Below are 22,667 nucleotides of genomic sequence, written 5' to 3' on the forward strand. Positions count from 1 at the left end.
GTTCACATAAAAAACTGTGAAATTCTGTTTTTGACAGGTGGTAGTTCGGGGGGATGTATAAAGAGGTAATTGTGATCATCTTATTAAAAAGTACTGTACGGACAGCAACTGCCTCTAGAGGCGTTTTAAGCTGTATTTGCCGGCAAGCAACACCTTTATCTTCTACTATGGCCACACCGCCCGACGAGACAAGGGCGTCGTTGCGGTCTTTTCGGTAAATGGCATACTGCCGGAGAAAGTTCGTGTGGGAAGAATTAAGATGTGTTTCTTGGACACACAGCACCCTTGGATTGTACTTATGTAGGAGTTCCTTAATGTCATCTAGATTGTGGAGTAAACCCCTAACATTCCACTGTACTATCTGTGTATCCATTTTATGTGTGTTTTGTGCTGTGTGTCTAAGAGAGGTAAATTAGGCTAGCTCACGAGGCCTTTCCAGGCCCCGTGATGGGGGTTTTCCCTTTCTTCCCGGCGCGCTCGAGGGAGCTGCGCCGTTCTTTGGGCGTCTGAGACGCTGGTGTTTTGTTTGTTGTATCCATCACCTCGTCTGAGGCGGTGGATAGTGCCCGCTCAGCGGGCACGTTTGCACGTGTTTCGGGCCTATCTGCACGGGCAGTGGCCCTGGGTCCCCCAGACCCGCGGGTCTGCTGGCCCTCCTTGGCAGGGGGCGGAACAGCACTGGCTGCTCCAGCCAGGGGGGCTGATGGCGTGACCGCCGTCACACTCCGTGTGACTTGGGCGGCCGCCGAATGATGTGACGTTGCCCCCCGGCGCGCCACATCGGTGTAGGACGGATTAGACTGGTTGTTCGTCGAGAAACGTTTACGTGCCTCTTGGAATGATAGGTTGAATTTGATTTTTAGTTCGATGATTTGCTTTTCTTTTTTCCACGATGGACACGAACGGGAGTACGCTGGGTGATCTCCGTCACAGTTAGCACAGTGGGTGGTGAAAGTGCAGGTATCAGACGAGTGCTCATTGGATGCACATTTTGCACAGGTGGTGCGCCCTCGGCAGCTTTGCGAACCATGCCCGAACCGCTGACACTTAAAGCATCGGCGCGGATTCGGGATGTATGGCCGTACACGGAGTTTGCAGTATCCAGTTTCTATCGAGTCTGGGAGGTTACTCGTTCCAAAGGTTATGATTACATGTTTTGTTGGGATTTGCTTGTCATCGCGCCTGATGGTGATTCTTTGGACCTTTACTACATTCTGATCTTGCCACCCCTCGAGTAGCTCGCTTTCACTAAGATCGATTAGGTCATCTTCAGAGATGACACCGCGGACAGTGTTCAATGATCTGTGTGGGCCAACTGATACAGGGATGTCTCCAAAAGCAATGAGTTTTGATAATTTGCTGTATTGGGTCTTGTCACGAACTTCAAGAAGAAGGTCGCCGCTTCCCATCTTAGTTACTTTGTAGCCTGGGCCTAGGGATTCTGTCAAAGATTTTGAGACAACAAAAGGAGATGTTGTGCGGACTGTCTTGGTTTCGTGCTGACTGTGAATTACATGATACTTTGGGAAGATTTCTTTTGGCTGCATGAAGAAATTAAAGGTTTCATCGGTGCGCCCCCTCTTGAGGGAGCGATCAGGGAGAGAAGGGAAATTGTATTCCATGAAAAGATAGCTATATTCGGCAGGGATGGCCGCCACCCACCATGGAGCCCAACTAGGGGACGACACAGGACAAACGATTCAGTTCTGTGCACGCCAACGGTGCATCCCCACTATAACCAAATACCTATACCCAAGGCTGGATATAATGCACAAGGTTAACCCTTGCTGCCCATGAAGTCGGAAGTAAAAGGAAAATAAAGAGAGGACAGGAAAGATTGAAAGTGAGAGAAAAAGACAAAGATTGTAGAAAAGGACAGGAAAGGGCAACTACCGATTTCCCCCGGGTGGGTCAGTCCGGGGGTGCCGTCTACGCGAAGCGGAGGCCAAAGAGGTGTGTTGCCTCCACCGAGGGGCCATAAAGGTCCAAACCCCGGTATTGACTCAACCCCCAGGATCCCCTTTTCCCCGGACACGGCTAAGCCGCGCACGGCTACACGCGGAAGGGTCCAACCCTCGTGTGCTCGGGTACGTGGTGGCGCAACTCACCAAACGCCTACTTGCGCAGACGCCCCTGCGGGGTGGGAGATAAAGCTGGAGTTTCACATAATTGGTTGCATGATTACAGAAATTCTAGCTGCTTGTGGCCTTTAAGATGGCAGCAGCGTGCTGCATTGCCTAGTATACCGGGGCGTTGCTGTCTTGGCTTCTCCTCTGTGTAGCTTCCAGCACGCTAGCGGGCAGAAAAATAGTCTTGCATTGGTGTGGTAACTTCACTTATAGTTGGAGGATTGGAAAACTTTTTTCGGCATTAGATTCGTGAGACAACGTCCTTTAATAGTAAGGCCATTCTATAATTAGTGAAGTGTTTCAGGGTCCTTTTAGGAAGAGAATGGTTTTATTCGCATGTGGTACAAACTGCAGTGATATTGTAAGAGACACTCGAAAGGAGCAGTTGCCGGCCTTGATTGCCAGGCTAAGCCCACCTGTTGCTACAACCCACCAACACCACTACTTAAATAAAAGTAACGTACTCTTGCAAGAGATTTGCTTGCAAACCATCAAACTGCTAATGATCTACTGCAAGTCGTGTGTGGATCAAACCATTTGCCAGTTTAATTTCACTCTACAGTAGCTTTTTCATTATCCGCAACATAATTTTGAACTTCATCGCACAGCATAAGATTTTGAGAGAAAGTATTGCTTAAATTTATAAATTAAATGTGACTGAGATGAAACAACGGCACATATTTTGCTATTTGAAATACCGAATTGCACATCTTTACTGTAAATCAAGTGTGGCTTACTCACTTTTTTCTTCACTGTTGTATACAGAGCAAACTTCTGTGCGCAGCCAGTGGTATCCAAGAGGGAAGGGACCTGGATTGCTGTGGTTACTGCAGCTACGTCTTATTTTATGTGGTCACCTTTCTACTGTATTGAAAAAAATTTTAAAACATTCTGCATGTGATTCAATTTATTAGTCAATAAAGCCGTTTTCTCACAAGTCAGGTAATTTTTTTCTGCATGTTGTTATGCACATTTGCTTTCGATGTGTATTGCACACTTGATATATGTTAAACAATAATATGCAAGTTATTATAAATAATATAATGTAATGCTTCAATTTAATTTTCAGTTCTATATAGTAACATGTGTACTATGAAGCTAGCTTACGGATGCATGGTATGCTGAAGAAGTGCAGGCTTTTATAGCTTAAGAATTTTGTTAGACGTCCCCAGACTTCTGTTATAATTTATAACAGAATTCTGGGAACGTCTAATAAAATTCTTAACTTGTTCTTGTCAAGATGCCCCGCAGGGGCGTCTGCGTAAGCAGGCGTTTGGTGTGTTGCGACACCACGGACCCGAGCACATGAGGGTTGGACCCTCCCGCGCGTAGCTGTGCACGGCTTTGCCGTGTCCGGGGAAAAGAGGATCCTGGGGGTTGAGCCGATGCCGGATGTTCGGACCTTTATACCCCCTCGGCAAAAGCAACGCACCTCTTTGGCCTCGGCTTCACGTAGACGGCACCCCCGGACTGACCTACCCGGGGGAAATCGGCAGTCGCCTTTTCCTGTCCTCCTCTCTCCAACCTTCGACTTTCCATCTGCTTTTAAATCTTTCCTTTCTTCTCTTCACTTCTTTTTACTTCCTTTTTCTGAGGCGGCAAGGGTTAACCTGGTGTATGGTATCCAACCTTGGGTATGCTATATTGGGTTATAGTAGATACGTACAGCTGGCGTCTGTGATTCCTCCGGGTTTCGTAGCGTCCCCTTGTTGGGCTCGGTGGTGGGCGGCTGGCGTCGCTACTGAAATCAAATATTCTTTTATGGCTTCGACATCGTTTCCACGCCTCTCCGATCGTCCTCTCTCTAAAAGAGGGCGCACCGATGAAACCTTTCAGTTTTCCGAAAAGAACATTGACAAATTTGCACGGTTCCATATTATCCACACTGAATGCCCAGAAATGACAGAAAGATTAGTCTCACCTTTCCTTGTGTCGAAGTGTCTTACGGACACAATCGGACCAGGTTACAAAGCCACGAAAATGGCCAGTGGAGACCTTCTCCTAGAAGTGCAGAACATGACCCAGCATGACAAACTGAACACCCTCCTGTCCTTTGGCAATACTCCTATAACCGTAACTGCACACCGCTCCTTGAACACAGTTCGTGGTGTGGTATCTGACAGAGACCTCTTGAATCTAACCGAAAATGAACTCCTTGACGGATGGAAAGATGAAAATGTTGTTAAGTGCAGCGAATCAAGATAAGGCGCAATGACCAGGAAATCCCGACAAAGCACTTAGTCCTAACCTTTGGCTCCAGTTTACTCCCAGAATATATCCAAGCAGGCTACATAAAGATACGTGTCAGAACATATATTCCTAATCCTCGCAGGTGCTGCAAGTGCCAGAAGTTTGGTCATAGCTCCCAGAGCTGCCGTGGCCGAATGTCCTGTGCAAAATGTGGTGCTAATGAACACGCAGCTGAAAATTGCACATCTGACCCGCATTGTTCAAACTGTGATGGAGATCATCGTGCGTACTCGCGCTCTTGCCCTGCTCGGAAGAGAAGGAAGGAAATCATCACTAAAAGTAAAAGAGAACATTTCGTTTAATGAAGCAAGGAAGCGATTTTCTTTTGTAAAACCTTCTTATGCCGATACTGTGCGCGTGGGGGCTGCGCCGCACCGGCCTCTAGCAGCTGTCCGAACCACACACAGTGTGCCGGCAGCAGCTACTTCTGCCCCCTCGGTGGTGGCAGCTGCCGCTGCTCCACCTTCGTCTAAGAAGGGCCAGCAGGCCTCCGAGCCTGTGGCCTTTAAGGCCCCTGCACAAGCAGCGAGGCCTGAAAAATCATCCCATGTGCCCCGGGAAAGGGCGAACAGCGCCTCGCAAGAGGCGATGGATACTTCTTGCCCCTCTGCGCCTCTGGCACAGAGGGAGCGGCGTGGCTCACTCGAGCGCGCCAAAAAAGAAAAATCTCGAATCACTGCTCCACAAAAAATTACAACTCCTTAACTTAAATATCTTGTTTTGTACACAGTGCATTCATTTTGCTGTTAATTAATATGGCTGTGCAAATTTAGCAGTGGAACGTCAGAGGTCTTATAAATAATCTAGATGACGTCCAAGAACTCATCCGTCACTTCCAGCCAAAGATGCTCTGTGTACAAGAAACGCATCTGAATGCATCCCATAAGAATTTTTTTAAGCAGGTCGTAATTTTTAGAAAAGATCGTGATGGTGCTCTCACATCATCAGGAGGCGTTGCGATAAAAGGGAAAGTTGCAGGAGAGCAGACACTCCTTCGCTTTGTATACCTGTGGACAGGAGCAAATGCCACAGAGGAAAACAAAAAAAATGCTAGAATGCATATCAAGTGACATTAATGAGCTAGAAGAAGGGTGCGAGATTATTATACTAGGAGATATGAACGCACACATAGAAGACATGGACGGGTACACAGACTCAACAGGCAACATGATGCTGGATATGTGTGAAATGCATGACTTAGTTGTATGCTACAGTACTGAGAAGTGTGAAGGGCACATAACATGGGAGGTAGGGAGCCTGCAGTCGACGATAGATTATGCACTAATGTCACATACGATGCACGATAGGTTAAATGTAATGAGCATAGATGAATATGGCTCCAGAAGTCTAGGTAGTGATCACAAACGTATTAAGATGAGTTTTAGAAGGGAAATGAAAGTAGGTAGGAGGCAAGATGAACAACCAGGTGGGATATTTTACTCGGAAAAGCAGCTTGAAATAGCAACCCAGCAAATTGAGGAAGTAATTTCAGAGGATACAAAAACAGAATGGACATATGCAAATTTAACAGGGCTATTGGAGGTAGAGCTTACTAAGGTACGAGTCAGGACAAATGGGAACAGAAGACGTAAACCCAAGAGCAGGTGGGATGAGGAGATTAAGAAGGCCATAGAGAAACGTCAGGAAGCATCCAGGGAACACAGATATTCAAAGCAGAGGGGTGAACCAGAAGCTGATGTAGACAGAAAATGGAATAACTTTTTAAACTGTAGAAGGGAAGCATCCCATTTGATCAATGAGAAGATCAGAAGAAAGGGGAGCCAATGGTTGTCAGACGTAAATAAAAATGATAGAAAAGCAGCGAAGAAATTTTGGAAACATTTCAACTCCTTGAGTAATAAGACTAGCCTAGAGCAGAGGTTTATAGTTACAGCTCAAGGTGTTCGACTAGAGGGAGATGAGGCAATGGAACATATAAGAACAATGATGACAGAAAAATTTAAAGAACGAAACATAGCATGTGCTCAATCAGGTGAGGATGGACTAGTCAGTGCAGTGGCTCCACTGGCACAAAGCGAGTGGGAAAGGGCAGAGAAGAGGGTTCCTAGTAGCACGTCGCCAGGTCCTGATGGCATCCCAATTATTTTGATAAAGACATTGGGCCCAAAATCTAAGAAAGCATTAAGAGAGGCAGTGAGCAAAATTATAATAGACGGTAAAGCCCCCGACGGGTGGAGACTGAGCAGGATGAGCATGATATATAAGGGAAAGGGGGACAAAGCCGACATAAACAACTACCGTCCCATAACAGTGACGTCAGTGGTTTACAGGGTGGTGATGCAGATTATAAAGGACAGACTGCAGGCATGGGTGGAGAGCGAGTAGGGGCTGGGAGAACTACAAAATGGGTTCCGGAAACAAAGAAGGTTAGAAGATAATCTGTTTTTTATTTTCCTTTACTTTCCTTCCATGTCCCTCCTCGCGGCAAATGACGCTTTACAGCGAAGCTGTTAAGGGTTCACTCTTCGATGGTCGCGTACGGTTGTAGGAAAAAAATTTGGTGAACGCTTAACCTTCGCCTTTAAGAGTAGAACGCGATAGCGTTTTCGGGACCCGTTCGCATTGCATCGTTCGCATACGGCAAGTAGGCTTCATTCACTGCAACACTGAACGTGGGAAAGCCAGCTTACAAACACCAAGCATACACCGATCCCCTCAATGTCGGCTTCACTTTTAAACAGAAATGCATTGCTGGAAAGGTGTTTTCCAGGGCAATATAAGCGGTCTTATATTAAAATGTGAAGGCCCTAGCACTTTTTTATTATTTGTATGCTATTGCCCTGACGCGCGCGTGTCCAAAACGAATTAGCAGGCGAAGTCCCAATTTAGCCTGCCTAGGATGCGAGCGCCACTGGATATCATTTTCGCAAGTACCCGAACGCGCGGCTGTGGGTCTAGTAGAAATTCTGGAAAAGTGGTTTGTCGTTGAGTTTCTACGTAGCAGAATTAGATTTTCTCGTGCATTCAAATTGCAATCCGACTCCGTCGGGTTCAATTTTTCTTCACCAAAACCTTGCACCACGTGGAGGGCCTGCGCGGCCGGGGTGTTGGGGATGATTTTCTCTGCCACCTGCTGACATCGAACGCCGACGGCGGTAGCAGACGCCGGATTTTCTGCGACACGGGGCCCTTAACGCTTTCGCGTTAAAACTAGCCTTGGCCGTATGCTCTAAGTGCGAGTGAAAGCGCGCGAGGGCGAGGGACGCGCGCTTTCACGGGGAGCGAACGCACGGCGGAGAGCAAACGCAACTTCCCAGTGGAAGGGGAGCGGTGGGCGAGGAGGGCATCGCGGCAAACTACACTGTGCGTGTGCGTGCCCGCTCTCCCACTGCCGCGCATGCGCGCAGCCTTGCCGGCCTCTGCAGTCTGTGCCGCCGACTATCTCTGGGCTCTCACCCGCCTCTCCCCTAACAGTGTCCACAACCACGTTTAGCCGTTCTGTCACGTAGACATCGCGCTAGCGCTTTATCAGCTGCCCTTATGACACGCCATGGCCCGGCAGCGTGCGGTTCGTTCGGAGGAAGAACGCAACGAGCGACGGGGAAGAACTGGCGACTCAATCTCCCACGCGAAAGGAGGACAGCGGGAAGGCAGCGCGGGAGGGAGGGGTTGCGGCTTCGGCTCTGAGAGCAACTAGTACATTGCGCGGCGCCAGGCGGTCGCGGGCGCGTATCTTGAAAGCGATCTGCAACATGGCTCCTACCTTTGTATGTGCTGTGCATTCGCCGCTCAGTTTCCGTTGAAGCGATAGACCGCATGAACCTTCGCTCACTGCTGCTGGGGCGCTTACTCACACCAGCGTTTTGACAGCGGTTGTGTGTGCGGCCACACAACGCGCAGAACTGTTGACGTGTCGACGGCGGCGGCGTTTTGCCCGCGTACACACCGAACGCACGCGGTGTTGGTGACGTGTTTATGAAGAATGTGCCAACTTTTGCCGTACACCCTATGGCGGTGTACCGTAGCGACCATAAGGCCAATGTCCCTGTGGTCACTAAACAAATGAGAACCACCAGATCATATATATTTCTCATTCTTTAATAGCTCAAATAACCAATTACACCACCACACCTTAATAGTCATAATTGGAAATACATAACTGCCACCATAGTACAGCTTCGCTGGTCGTCCATCTCCACCCCAGTGGAAGGGCTGACAGCTTTTTTTTTGCTTACGACGAGACGAAACTTTCCTTGGCTGGTAGAGATGCTACATTTTACAGCTTCGCTGTAAAATGTAGCATCTCTGTGCTGCGTGTGCCGCGCAGGCCTGTGACATTTTACAGCTTCGCTGTAAAATGTCACAGGCCTGCGCGGCACACGCAGCACAGTCACAGCATAAGCTGCATGATGATGATTGTTACAGTTTATTGGCGCAAGGGCCAGATGTGGCCAAAGAGCGCCAAGGCGGTGATAATGGCTTGTCAGCGGTATGAATAGTGAATCATAAGGTGTGAATAAAACAGATGTGGCATGGCTGTAAAGGGGCCTAAAATAGTCACTGTAAAGTGTGTAAAATCTATAGGTAATAAGAATATGGCAATAAGTAATGAAGTGTGCTATCGACACGAGAGATGGATTGTGAAAGAATGATGGTATACTAAAATATGTCAGAGGCGAAAGTTTTCAAAAGGCACTTCTGCCTTAACAGAGCCCTTGAAGTGCAAGGGCCTGGAGGCATGTGCTATAGATGCTGAACTACTATCACAGCAGCATCCTCTAGAGAGAGGATGCGCTACGAAATGATTGGACTATTAACATGCAGGACCACATCGTTCAGGAAGCCTATAACAGCTTTAGTGCTAAAAAGCAGCTCTTCACCACGAAACATAGGATGGAGAGGAACACAATAGCTGTATGCGAGAGGAAAATGTTTCTTTCTCTCTCTTTCGGCTTCCCGACACTCCAGCAGGACGTGGGAGACGGTCAGCCTCTCTCCACATCTACCACAGGTTGGTGGTTCATCACCAGTCAGCAAAAAACTGTGGGTGCCGTACGTGTGTCCAATTCTGAGACGACAGAATAGGACGTCAGTTCGTCGTATTTTCGTTACGGGGGGCCAGAAACCTAACTGTGGTTTAATCAGGTGAAGCTTATTATCTGTTTCAGCGTCCCACAAGCGTTGCCAGTGGCTTCGCAGTTTCTTTCGCAAGAAAGGTTTCAAATCTGTTACAGGGACAGCAGCTGTAGGGTTAAACGTGTGCGGTGTTATTGACGTGGCCATTTGGTCGGCAAGAACATTGCCCTCGATGCCTCTATGGCCCGGCACCCAGCATATAATGACATGCTGGTTTGACATATACGCTCTGCATAGAGTGGAATAGATCTCAATGAGTACAGGATTTTTGTGTTTGCAGAGTGACATCAGGGCTTTCACAACGCTGAGAGAGTCTGTAAATATAACTGCTTTTTGAAGTTTTCTTTTCGTTATATGATTTACAGCCGACAATATTGCATAGGCCTCAGCCGTAAAGATGCTTGTTTCCAGGTGGAGTACACCGGATTCCGAGAAAGATGGGCCGACGGCTGCATAAGAAACCCCGGCATGTGACCTAGAAGCGCCTGTGTAAAACTCTGTACACGAGTACTTGGATTGAAGCTCTAGGAAATGCATTTTCATGTGTGCCTCTGGAGCGTCTTTCGTGACCGCTACAAACAATGTGTCACATTCTATGATCTGCCACTGTCACGGCGATAACAGTTTCGCAGGAGCCATAGGACGATGATCAAGCACTGGAACAACCATTTGCTCACCAAGATTCCTTACACGTAACGAGAACGGTTTCCTCGCTGCAGGTCGGTTATAAAAGAGTGCAGCAGCGGTCATATCGTTTATGCTGGAATAAGAAGGATGTTCATTGTTTGCTTGTACTGTCAGAAAATATGTGAAACTGCTATATGAACTCTGCAGATGGAGTGGCCACTGGTTCGACTCTACATAGAGGCTCTGGATCGGACTTGTTCCGAAAGCACCGGTCGCGAGGCGGATGCCCAGATGGTGAACGGGGTCTAGTATTTTTAATGAACTTGGTGTTGCGGAATTGTAAATTATAGCTCCGTAATCAAGGCGCGAGCGGACGAGACTGTTGTACAAGTTTAGGAGGCATTTTCGATCACTACCCCATGTTGTGTGCGAGAGAATTTTTAAAAGGTTCATAGCCTTCAGACATTTTGTCTTCAGATATTTAAGATGGGGATGAAAGTAAGCTTAGAGTCCAGAATTATGCCCAGGAATTTGTGCTCACTGCTCATGGATAGTTCCTCTCGATTGATCGTGAGATTTGGCACCGGTTTCACGCCTCTTTTGTTTGAGGATAGTATGCATGTACTTTTCTGTGCGTTTATCTTAAACCCATTTACATCCGCCCATCTAGACAATTTGTTTAATCCAAGCTGCACCTGTCGTTCACAAATAGCGATGTTACATGATTTGTAACCTATCTGTACATCATCGACATACACAGAATAAAACATGCTGCGTGGAATGACTGTATACAGGGAGTTCATTTTGACAATAAAGAGTGTGCAAATAAGCACACCCCCTTGCGGCACGCCAGCCTCCTGGGTGAATATTCTAGATAAAACATTGCCTACTCTTACACGAAACGTGCGGTGAGACAGGTAGCTTTCGACTGTGTTTAACATATTTCCGCGGACCCCCATCGCAGAAAGATCTCGCAGAATCCCGAAGCGCCATGTCGTGTCGTACGCTTTCTCTAAATCTAGAAATACAGAAAGTAAAAACTGTTTATGAATAAATGCATCTCGGATGTTTGCCTCGATGCGAACAAGGTGGTCTATTGTCGACCTACCTTCTCGGTAGCCGCACTGGAAGGGGTCTAGTATTTTGTTATTTTCTAGGAAACAGATTAAGCGCCGGTTTACCATTTTTTCATACAGCTTGCACAGGCAGCTTGTTAGAGCTATTGGCCTGTAGCTGCTGGCTAAGGACGGGTCTTTGCCTTGTTTAAGAATCGGGATGACTATGGCTTCTTTCCATGAGGACGGGATACACCCAGCCGCTCACATGGAATTAAAAAGAGACAAGAGTGTTTTCATTGTTTCAGGGTGTAGGTATCTAACCATTTCATACTTAATACGATCGCCACCTGGCGGCGACTTGCTGCCAACATGTGAGAGATGCTTTAAGTTCGGCTAAGCTAAATGGTCGATTGTAAGCCTCACTTGAAGAACCTTTGTGGTTAAGGGGCTGCCGCTCTTCGCGTTCTTTGAACTTCAGGAAAGTTTGCTGTATAGTGCGATTCACTCTGATACATATTCGAAGTGTTGCCTAGACTATCCGCCTGGTCTTCCAGGCTATCACCTTGGCTACTTACTAAGGGTAGGGGATGTGACTCCCGGCCTATTAGTTTATTTACCCTATTCCAGACTTTGGTCTCGTCTGTGTAAGAATTAATACTGGAAATGTACCTTTCCCAACTCTCTCTCTTGCACGTCGACGTGTTCTTCTGCCCTGCCGACTTTGCTTGCTTAAAATTTATCAGGTTTTCAGCTGTTGGGGAGTTGCGAAGCAATCCCCAGGCTTTGTTTTGATTTTTACGTGCTTTTTGGCATTCCTCGTTCCACCAAGGCAGGCGACGCTTATTAGCCAGTCCATTAGATTGTTGTATGCACCTTTTAGCAACGTCAATGATAAAACCTGTTATATAGGCCACAGCATCGTCTATGTTAAAAGAGGCAATCTTATCCCGACTTAAATATGTTATTTCTTGGAAAAGTTGCCAGTTAGCCGAGTCAACCTTCCATCGGGGAATGTGTGGGGAGCATACATCTTGTTTTGTTAAGTTTAACATGATTGGAAAGTGGTCGCTCCCAAAAGGGTTTTTGAGAACCGACCACTCCAGGTACGGAATTAGTGTACACGACACGATACTTAAATCTATGGAGGAGTATGTATTATGCGCCACGCTGTAGTACGTTGGCTCTTTCTGATTTAGTATACATGCTCGTGAGGAAAACGGAGAGTTTTCAATCAGGCGACCTCTCGCATTGCAACGAGAGTCTCCCCACAAGGTGTTTTGTGCATTTAAATCTCCGACAACTATGTATGGAGCCGGAAGTTCATCTATGTAATTTTGAAATTCCGTTTTATTAAGTGAATAGCTCGGAGGGATGTATATTGAATTTATAGTGATTAGCTTGTCAAACAACACCCCTCGGACAGCAACTGCCTCTAGGGGCGTACGAAGTTTTAATTCCCGGCAGGCAACACCTCTGTCTACTATGAGAGCCACACCACCGGATGACACAACAGTGTCATCGCGGTCTTTGCGAAAAATAGCATATTGTCTGAGAAAATTGTGTGTGTACATTTCAGGTGCGTTTCTTGAACACACAGCACCTTAGGGTCAAACCTGTGTAGGATGTCTTTAACGTCATCGAGGTTGTGAAGGAGTCCTCTGACGTTCCACTGTATTATTTGTGTATTCATCGTGGGAATGTTTTTTGTGCTGTGTGTTTAAGAGAGAGCAGTTACTTCACTGAGTCCTTGTCCGGCCATGTGATGCGGGCTTTTGCTGTTTGGAGCGATCGCGAGATTCACGGCGCTCCTTAGGCGCTGGTGGCGCCGTCTGGCTGGTTGTTGTGTCCATGGCCTCTTGCGAAGCGCTGGGCACGCGCTCTTGCGAGCGGTTTGTTTTAGGTGCGGGCCTCGTCTCAATGGACGAGATCCCTGAGGCCACCAGCCCGGAGGTCGATGGCCCCTTGTTCTGAGGTGGCGGAGCAGCGCTAGCTGCAGCCACCGAGGGGGTGGATGGCGTCGCTGGCAGCTCACCGCGTGTGAGCCGGACAGCCACCGGAAACCGTTGTGTCGCTGCCCCCTGACGCGCCACATCGGCAAAGGTGTTCTTGGGCAGGTATGATACCCGCCTACGCGCCTCCTTGAATGATATGTTCTCCTTTACTTCGATTGTTACTATTTCTTTTTCTCTTTTCCAGGTAGGGCACGACCGCGAGTATGCGGCGTGCTCCCCATCACAGTTCACACAGTGGAGAGAGTTTTCACATGATTCAGAGAGATGTTCGTTCGCACTGCATTTCGCACACGTCTGACGGCCTCGGCAGTTCTGTGAACTGTGGCCAAATCTTTGGCACTTGAAGCAACGGAGAGGCCACCAGCCTGGCATTTCGCACACGTCTGACGGCCTCGGCAGTTCTGTGAACTGTGGCCAAATCTGTGGCACTTGAAGCAACGGAGAGGCCACCAGCCCGGAGGTCGATGGCCCCTTGTTCTGAGGTGGTGGAGCAGCGCTAGCTGCAGCCGCCGAGGGGGGCGGATGGCGTCGCAGGCAGCTCACCGCGTGTGAGCCAGACAGCCGCCGGAAACCGGTGTGTCGCTGCCCCCTGACGCGCCACATCGGCAAAGGTGTTCGTGGGCAGGTATGATACCCGCCTACGTGCCTCCTTGAATGATATGTTCTCCTTTACTTTGATTGTTACTATTTCTTTTTCTCTTTTCCAGGTAGGGCACGATTGGGGATTGGGTAGGTTGGGGATGTACGGCCTTACTCTGATTTTAATGTAACCTGCCTCAATGGTTTCTGGCAGCACACTGGAACCGAATGTGAGTATTAGATGCTTAGTGTCAATTTCTTTACCATCACACCTCCTTCTGATTCGCTTTACATTGATGAAGTTTTGTTCCTTCCATTCTTTCAGAAGTTCAGCTTTGGTCAGCTCCATGAGATCATCATCGGAAATAACACCGCGGATGGTGTTCATGGTGCGGTGTGGGGTCACTGAAACGGGTATGTCCCCGAGAGACACTAGGTTACATAGTTTTTCATGTTGCGTTCTGTCATGAAGTTCCAAGAGAAGGTCGCCACTTGGTAGTCTGGTTGTCTTATAGCCTGGGCCAATTGTCTGAGTTAGACTTTTGGAAACGAGGAAAGGCGAGATCATTCTTGTTGTCTTTCCTGGTTTCTCACAGTGTATTTATTACCTGATATTGTGGGAAATTCTCCGTGTTATGGCCAAAAAATTTAAATACTTCTTTGGTGCGCCCCCGTTTGTGAGGGCGATCAGAGAGTTTAGAAAAGATATATCCATTAAGATTTTCAGTTTTCGGCAGTAACGCCAGCCGCCCACCGTGGAGCCCAACAAGGGGACGCCACAGGTCCTATAGAAAACAAGTCCTGCGGACGCCAACTGTACGTTTCCGCTATAACCAAATATGTACAGCCAAGGTTGGTTGTACCACACAAGGTTAACCCTTTCTGCCAGGAAGATGGGAAGTAAAAAGAAATGAAGAGAAGACAGGAAAGATTTAAAGTGAGAGAGAAAGACGAAGGTTGGAGGGAGAGAGAGACAGGAAAAGGCAACTACCGATTTCCCCCAGGCGGGTCAGTTCGGGGGTACCGTTTTCGTAAGCCGAGGCCAAAGGGGCGTGTTGCCTCCGCCAGGGGGCCGTAAAGCTCCAAACACCCGGCATCGGCTCAACCCCCAGGATCCCCTTTTCCCCGGACACGGCTAAGCCGCGCACGGTTAGACGGGGGAGGGTCCAACCCTCATGTGCTCGGGTACGTGGTGGCGCAACTCACCAAACGCCTGCTAACTCAGACGCCTCTGCGGGTAACTCTGATGGTGTGCCCGTTTTTCAAAACTCTAATTCCAGTATGTGGCCTCTGCTGGCAATGGTGAATGAGCTTTCCTTCAAACAACGCATTGAAAACCTCCTGCTAGTAGGACTTCGGTTTGGCCTGGGAAATCCAGCAATGAACTGTTTTTTAATTCCTTTTATAAAGGCCATGAATGAGCTGTCATTGACTGGAATTCAGTGGAATGACAAAGATGGAGTGCAGCAGACATCAAAGGTGTTCCCAGGTCCATGTGCTGTGGATAGTGACGCTAGATGCGAGTTGATAAACATGACACCGTTTAATGGTGTCCATGGCTCTGCGTGGTGCGAAGACCAGAGATAAGTTGTTCCTAAAGGAGAGGGGTTTTCTCGAGTTTACCCACCAAGTGCTTTAACACTTAAGCTGAGAATGCATGAATCTTCAGCATGCTGGAAAAGCTAAGGAGTCCCCAAGTTGTGGAATCAAAGGAGCAAGTGTGCTCACGCAACTTGCATTTTTCAGGTTTCGTACGGGTTTTGTTATGGACTATATGCACGTTGTTTGATTAGGATTTGTTAGGACTACGTTATTCGTCTGGCTGAAGTCAGAGCGCTGTCGCAAATTTCATTTTCGACGTAATCTTGAGGATGCGAACAGCTGTCTGTTGAGCCTCACCCCAACGTGGTAGCTGTCAAGGCTACCAAGGTCATTGTGTGATGCAAAGCACTGGAAGGCTGCCGAGTGGAGAAATTGGCTGCTAAATTATTCACCGATAGTGTTGAAAGGGTGCCTTCCAGACAAACAGTACAAACACTGGATGCGATTTGTGGATGCATCATCTCCTTGGCCCATGCATCCGTGTTGAGCAGCTGCTCGCAAGTATGACCACAGACCCACGAAGCGCCGGACATCTTTAGTACAGGTTGGCACGGGAAACTTCTGTACGGAACGAACTTTGTCCGGATCTGGGCGCCCACCAGAAGAGTCAACAAGATGACCGAGGATAGCAATTTGACTGCGGCCGAAGTGGCATTTAGAAGAATTAAGTTGGAGGCCAGCAGTGCGAAAAGCAGAAAGAACGAGCGAGAGGCGCTCCAGGTGCGTGCCAAATGTAGGAGCAAAAACGATGACGTCGTCTAATTAACAAAGAGAGATGGACCATTTCAGACCATGCAGGAGTATGTCCATCATGCGTTCAAATGTAGCTGGAGTATTACATAAGCCGAACGAACGACATGACTGAACTGGTATAAGCCGTCGGGCGTTATAAAGGCAGTGTTCTCGCGGTCCATTTCGTCGACGGCAAGCTGCCAGTAGCCGGAACGAAGGTCGATGGAAGAAAAGTACTTCGCACCGTGCAGGCAGTCGAGGGCGTCATCAGTGCGTGGTAGAAGATAAACGCCTTTCTTGGTGATCTTCTTGAGGTGCCGATAATCCACGCAGAAGCGCCAGGTATCGTCCTTCTTTTTAACTAGAACGAGGGGATGCCCAAGGAGTGGATGACGGTTCGACGATACCTCGAGAGAGCATCTTCTCGACCTCCGTGTGAATTATTTGTCGTTCATGCAAAGACACGCGGTATGCACACCTGAATATGGTGTGCGTCACCGGTGTCAATACGGTGTATCGTGAGAGAGGTCTGGCCTAAAGGGTGACCATTCAGGTCAAAAATGTCGCTGAACGAGGCAAGCAGGTGGCGTAGCTGGTCGGCGGGGTGAGGCGGAAGATCGGGAGCAATCATGTTTGTGAAATCCGGAAAGACAGCCGGCAAAGGAGATGAGTCAACGGGAAACGACGTAATATCAGCAGCCAAGGCTGATAACTGGCAGTCGTGGGAGGAGGACAGCGTACCCAAGGCTATGCCTTGCGGTAGGACGTGGTCCCCAATTCCGAAGTTCACGAGAGGAAGGCTGGTGAAGTTGTTGGTGACAGCGACGACGGTGTATGGAAGAGCAACGTGATGGGCAAGGAGGACGTCCGCGAGAGGAGAAACAATATAGTCACCGTCAGGCACAGATGGAGCGGGGGAGATGAGGACTAGTACTGCGGGGTACTACTGTGCGGGGTAGTACTGTACACGACGGAGCTCCGTAGCGGACCTAGCCTGGCCACTAAGAACATGACGACCGCTGCAGCTGGTGCTGGGACAGCGCCATGCCGACAGGAGTAACCGCTGCCCCGCACCTCCACGAAATACGTGACGGAGGGAAGAAGCAAGGCGGGAAAATGTATTTACAATATATACACGATTGACAGGATTGACACAATCAGTCACTCACCGAGCGTCTTCTTCAACCGCAAGCTCGTGCTCCTCTTCCGCGATGCTGTGCGGAGCAGTGTAACTATATCTACAAAGCAATAAGGATAACTTTTATTTGGCTATTGTGTACCGTTTTGTCTAACATGATGTGGCCCTGCTCTAAAATTCGCAACCATGTTCTGTGTATACCTTGCACGGTGTGATGTTCCTCTGCTCTCCTTGGTAATACAATGTTCGAGTTTTACACTGCAACACCTGCACTAAATCTTTTTCATGTTGTAGCCTAACAAAATAAGAATTTCAGTGTTTTTTCTGTAAAATGTATGTCGCCTCTTTAACTCAGTTCAGTTGTTCAAATTTGACAATTGTCAATTTATATTATTTCATCAATAAAAATTATTGCTTAGTGATCAATAAAAATTTTGGAGAGGTAGTATGTGCTGACTCAACGAGTGTTGAAATTTCATGGAATTTCGGTTGGATCAATGATAGTACAATAGATCAACAATGAAAATTTAATAACTATTTTTGTAAGAGATTGTCCATCAAGATGGAGGCAATGTTGCCAATGAGTCTGCAATTACATATATTACTGCATAAACTCGTATAACCATATCTCATCATTACTCAGCCGAGACATAGTCACTAGGCTGGTGAATTCTACTTAGCCAAGCTTGCTCTGACCCATATTCACCAAAAATCTACTTAGCCGAGGTTCCTCTGATTCATATTCATCAAAATTCTACTCAGGCGAGCTTGCTCTGACTGATATTCACAAATATTCTACTCAGGTGAGCTTGTATTGAGTCATATTGACCAAAAATCTACTAGCTGAGCTTGCTCCGACTCATATTTACAAAGATTCTACTCAGGCGAGCTAGCCCTGACTCATATTTGCCAAAATTCTTCTTAGCCGAGCTTTCTATGATTGATATTCACCAAAATTACACTCGGTCGAGCTTGCTCTGACTCATATTCACCAAAAATCTACACAGCCGAGCTTGCTGTGACTCATATTCACCAAAAATATACTCAGCTAAGCTTACTGTGACTCATATTCATCAAAATTCTACTCAGGTGAGCTTGCATTAAGTCATATTCATCAAAAATCTACTTGTCCAAGCTTGCTGTGACTCATATTCACCAAAATTCTACTCAGCTGAGCTTGCTCAGACTCGTATTGATCAAACTTCTACTCAGGCGAGCTTGCAATGAGTCATATTCACCAAAAATCTACTTAGCCGAGCTTGCTCTGACTCATATTCACTAAAATTATACTCAGCTGAGGTTGCCCTGACTACCATGTGACAATATTCACCAAAAGCTCAACCGAGCTTGCTCTTACTCGTATTCATCAAAATTCTAATCCGCCAGGCTCACACGAACTCAGACTCGTGGTTAGTTCGAAGTCTTAGTGAGCCGACCTTCGACTGAGTTCACCGAGCTATGTAGACATTACATTGTGTGACCTGTGCAGTGCATGAGCAAACGTTGCATATGTGTTGCATCGGATGAAATAAGGAAAACTGTACACATTGCAGTTAGTTTTCTAGAGTTTAACTAACCGCTGCGTGAAAGCTTTCCCTCATGTCAATTGAAGCAAATGCATTGGATCTGCACCATATTTTTTCCAATCCTCCTGGCTATCTTGGCCGTTACTGGGTGGCCTCATTTTGTACATTTCAACACAAAGTTGAATAAATCACTGTGGTGCAATATATTTAAAAAAGATGCTTGCATCACTTCAAGTACATCAATCAGAACATGACAAAAACACATGCACATAAGATGCACACAAATGCTAAATACATAACCAGATCGAATCAGTTGACCACCACCTATTGCAAAAAAAAAGAAAGAAAAACCACAAGCCAAGGCTGCAACGACCACGCCTAACCATTACCCTTGCCAGGTACGCGGGCTATAGGAGAAATACACGTGGAACCTAGCACTTACATCGAGGTAGCAACTATGGACGCATTTGCATTCGCAACTGGCCACTCAACCACTCAAGTGTGTTCATTCAGTGTGTACTTGAACTTAGGCACACTTTTTATTGTCTATATCCAAAAAATTTATTGTGGTCTCCTCAAAAATTTGAGAATGTTTGGATTCTGAGGCTTGCAAAGGTAAATAATTTTATCCCATTCTTGTTCAAGGTGAAAGCTCATACAAAAGCTTAGAGATATTGTCAGTGCCCCTCACTTTCCCTCAGAACATATGTAGTCTGTTATTGACATTCGAGCAGCTTTTCAACAGCAAGGGAATCAGCTTCCCCTGTTTTCAGCATTGGGTTAACGCAGGCAATTCTGGGAAGTATAAAGTTTTGCTAATACAGTCGGTTCGGGAATTCCAGACTAGATTGTACATTGACACTTTCCATGCACTTTCTTATTTTGGTGAAATCTAGTTTGAAATGGCCCTAATTAGCATGTTCTAACATTTGTCTAATATAGGTTAAGTACATGACTAGCTTAACAGACTTGGATGTTGGCTTTCATTTCCAGGAAAGGAACCATAGCATCTGCTCTATTTGCATATGTGTTTGGTTATCTGGGGTTTTGCAGTCTCACTTTTAAGATAATGTGCTGAAGCAGTTAGAAGCACACAAATGCTATTAGCGAATAGTTTCGATAACTTATTACTTTACATTTGCCACTATGAATACAAAATTTTAGCGTTCGATTTTGTTATTAAAAAACAAACGTACTCCTAACAAGGTATTTAATGTTAGCCGTGGGGCTACGCGGCTGCGCTACGTACTGCAGCATATGAACTTAAGCTTCTTGATATAGATTTCCAGCACACTAACATCGCGAGAAACAGGACGAGAAAGTACACGACGCCCATGTCTGTCAAAATGATAGGATACTTCGTACACAAGTGACTGCAGCTACTAAAAAAATGTGGTGTCGGCTTTTACACCTTTCGAAATATTCAGAGAGCACATGTATGAATAATTACAGCATACGCGCCGCGACGGACGAACCAGGCTGGCGCTAAGATTAACGTTCACAACACAAATTCCATTGCACGTTCAGTTATTACACACAGATCATTTGCGGCTTCCTTCAGGGGCAGATGTGAGCTTTTGGGTTGATGCTTGCTGCTAAGTTTGGTGCAAGAATATTGCTAGGAGCAGGAACCGCTTATGCGCAATCACGAGCAATACACACACATCGTTTCTTGAGAAGCTGACGTTAAGCACGGGTAGCGCGAGGGTCTCTGCGTTGACATGACGACTTCGCTGCAGCCGAATTCCGAATACTGCATATGCGATGACAACAGCTATATGGGCTTGTTGATAGGTCCTCTTGTAATTTGTTGTATCGCAGGAAGAACGACACGGGCATAAAAGACACACGAGACAGCACACAGCGCTGAACTACCAGCTCGCGAGCAGCTGTTTACGTCCGCCATGTCTCCTCGTATTGAACTTCATAAACCGCTGTTGCGCACTCCAAAACAAATTTAACTTTGAAGCGTTTTTAAAACACAAAACACGCATAATATTTTCTCCTATTAAAGACTGGTCAATAATTTTGTAACGCACAGGTGTTTGCATTACATTTGAAATATTACACGAGTTATGCCACAAAATTTGGCAACAAGAAACCCTGGACGACGTATCAGTCGCATTGTTGAAATCACGATCATGTAAATTGAGGCCTCAAAAATCGCATTACGACGTGCGCGATTGCACCGATTTTTCTCCGCTCCAGTCGCAGCATGCGCAACAGACTTGACGGGGAGGCCGCGTTTGCGGGGGTATGAGCCATTGCTGAAGGGGGTGTGAGCCATTCATGAGCAACTGACGACGTGTCCTAACGCGTTTGAGCAAAGCCGCCGCGACCGCGCTCGGGAAAGGGCTCGTCATCGATGTGCCGATTCTAGAGTGAGGGCTTCGAAAAACACGGGAGCAGGAAGAGAGCGAGGCCGCGCCCTCTTCTCTGAGCGTTGCGCGGCAGCGGGAGGCTTTGAGCCGTCGTCAGCTAGCGGCGTCCGACCACCCCGCCGATATCGCCCGGCGATCTGCTTCACTGGGGAGGGCCCGGAATGCCAAGCGCGTGAAGCTAGCGTCGGAGACTGAGGAAGAACGATCCGTCCGGCTCGCAAAACGCTTGGACTTGTCGGATTATAATTTATATCTGGCTTAACGATGAGTGTATACCGAAGTATTATAATTCTTCTTCTTCTTTCTGGGGTATTACTTGCCAAAACCAGTTCTGATTATGAGGCACGCCGTAGTGGAGGGCTCCGGAATAATTTTGACCACCTGGGGTTCTTTAAGGTGCACTACACCGCAAGCACACGGGCGTTTTTGCATTTCGCCTCCATCGAAATGCGACCGCCATGGCCGGGATTAGATCCCGCAACCTCGTGCTCAGCAGCGCAAGAAGTATTATAATTGCAGCTTAATAATTATAGTATAATAATTACAGCTTAATATTTACATCCAAGGTTAGCTGAGCTAAGCCGCGCCATTTTTTCATTCCCCGCGGCGTTCCGCGTTCGCACTCATCTTTCGCTGTGCTCGTTCGTTCGCGTACAAAGTAGGACGCCGACGCTCGCCGCAGGAATGGACGCTTAAAGGCCCAACCGTATGCACGCGATTTTCGAGCGACAGCAACAAGCGACGCGACAGGCATACGCTGTCGCACTGTCGCGTCGCGGCGTGGAGCAACCGCATGTAAGCGACATCGCGAAAAGCAGTAGCGACAAACTTTCATTGTTGCCTGATTGAAAATTATCGTATGCCTGTAAAAACTTGCAAAAACAAATGAAAATTGCATAGAACGCCGTATGGCTTCCGTAATATTCTTCCAGATTGGAAAATATAACATGCATATAGCATTTCACGAGTTTCTTGTTTCATCGCTTTGCATTTGGTCAACACAATAACTTCGGCTGTTACCTCGAGGGGGCGGCCGAAAAGCGGGAACTGCGCGGACTGCGCCTGGAACGGCGGGACTTTTGCGATGCTGTCATTGTTGTGTCGTCTATGAGTACCGGCAGGTGTAGTGCATTGCTATCATGGGAGAACTTTTGAGGAAAGCCGCTGCTCTGCGGCTGTTATTTATCTTGAAGCACAGGCAGCTGAGCGCCCGCGCGCACTGGGTGCGGCCTGTTTGGAGGAAGCGCGCCGAAGAAAGCGAGTACTTCACGGCGCTAAGTTGATAGGCAATGTACACACCTCAGTACAGCGTGATCGAGTCGTCTTCGATGTTACAGATGCGACCAATGAAAACCGGAGACCCAACACTGTTCTACAAGTACTACAGAATGACGCCTGAAACCTTATCCCTGTTTATAATCCTTATTCCTCGTGTGCTACTCCATTAGTCAGCCACCTTTTTTGATTTTGGATTTCCAGACCAGCTGACAATGACGGAACAGGGTAAGTGCACCCTTGTTATCCTTTGCACATGTA

This window comes from Dermacentor silvarum, chromosome 3 (assembly GCF_013339745.2).
Source record: "Dermacentor silvarum isolate Dsil-2018 chromosome 3, BIME_Dsil_1.4, whole genome shotgun sequence".
Taxonomy (NCBI): domain Eukaryota; kingdom Metazoa; phylum Arthropoda; class Arachnida; order Ixodida; family Ixodidae; genus Dermacentor; species Dermacentor silvarum.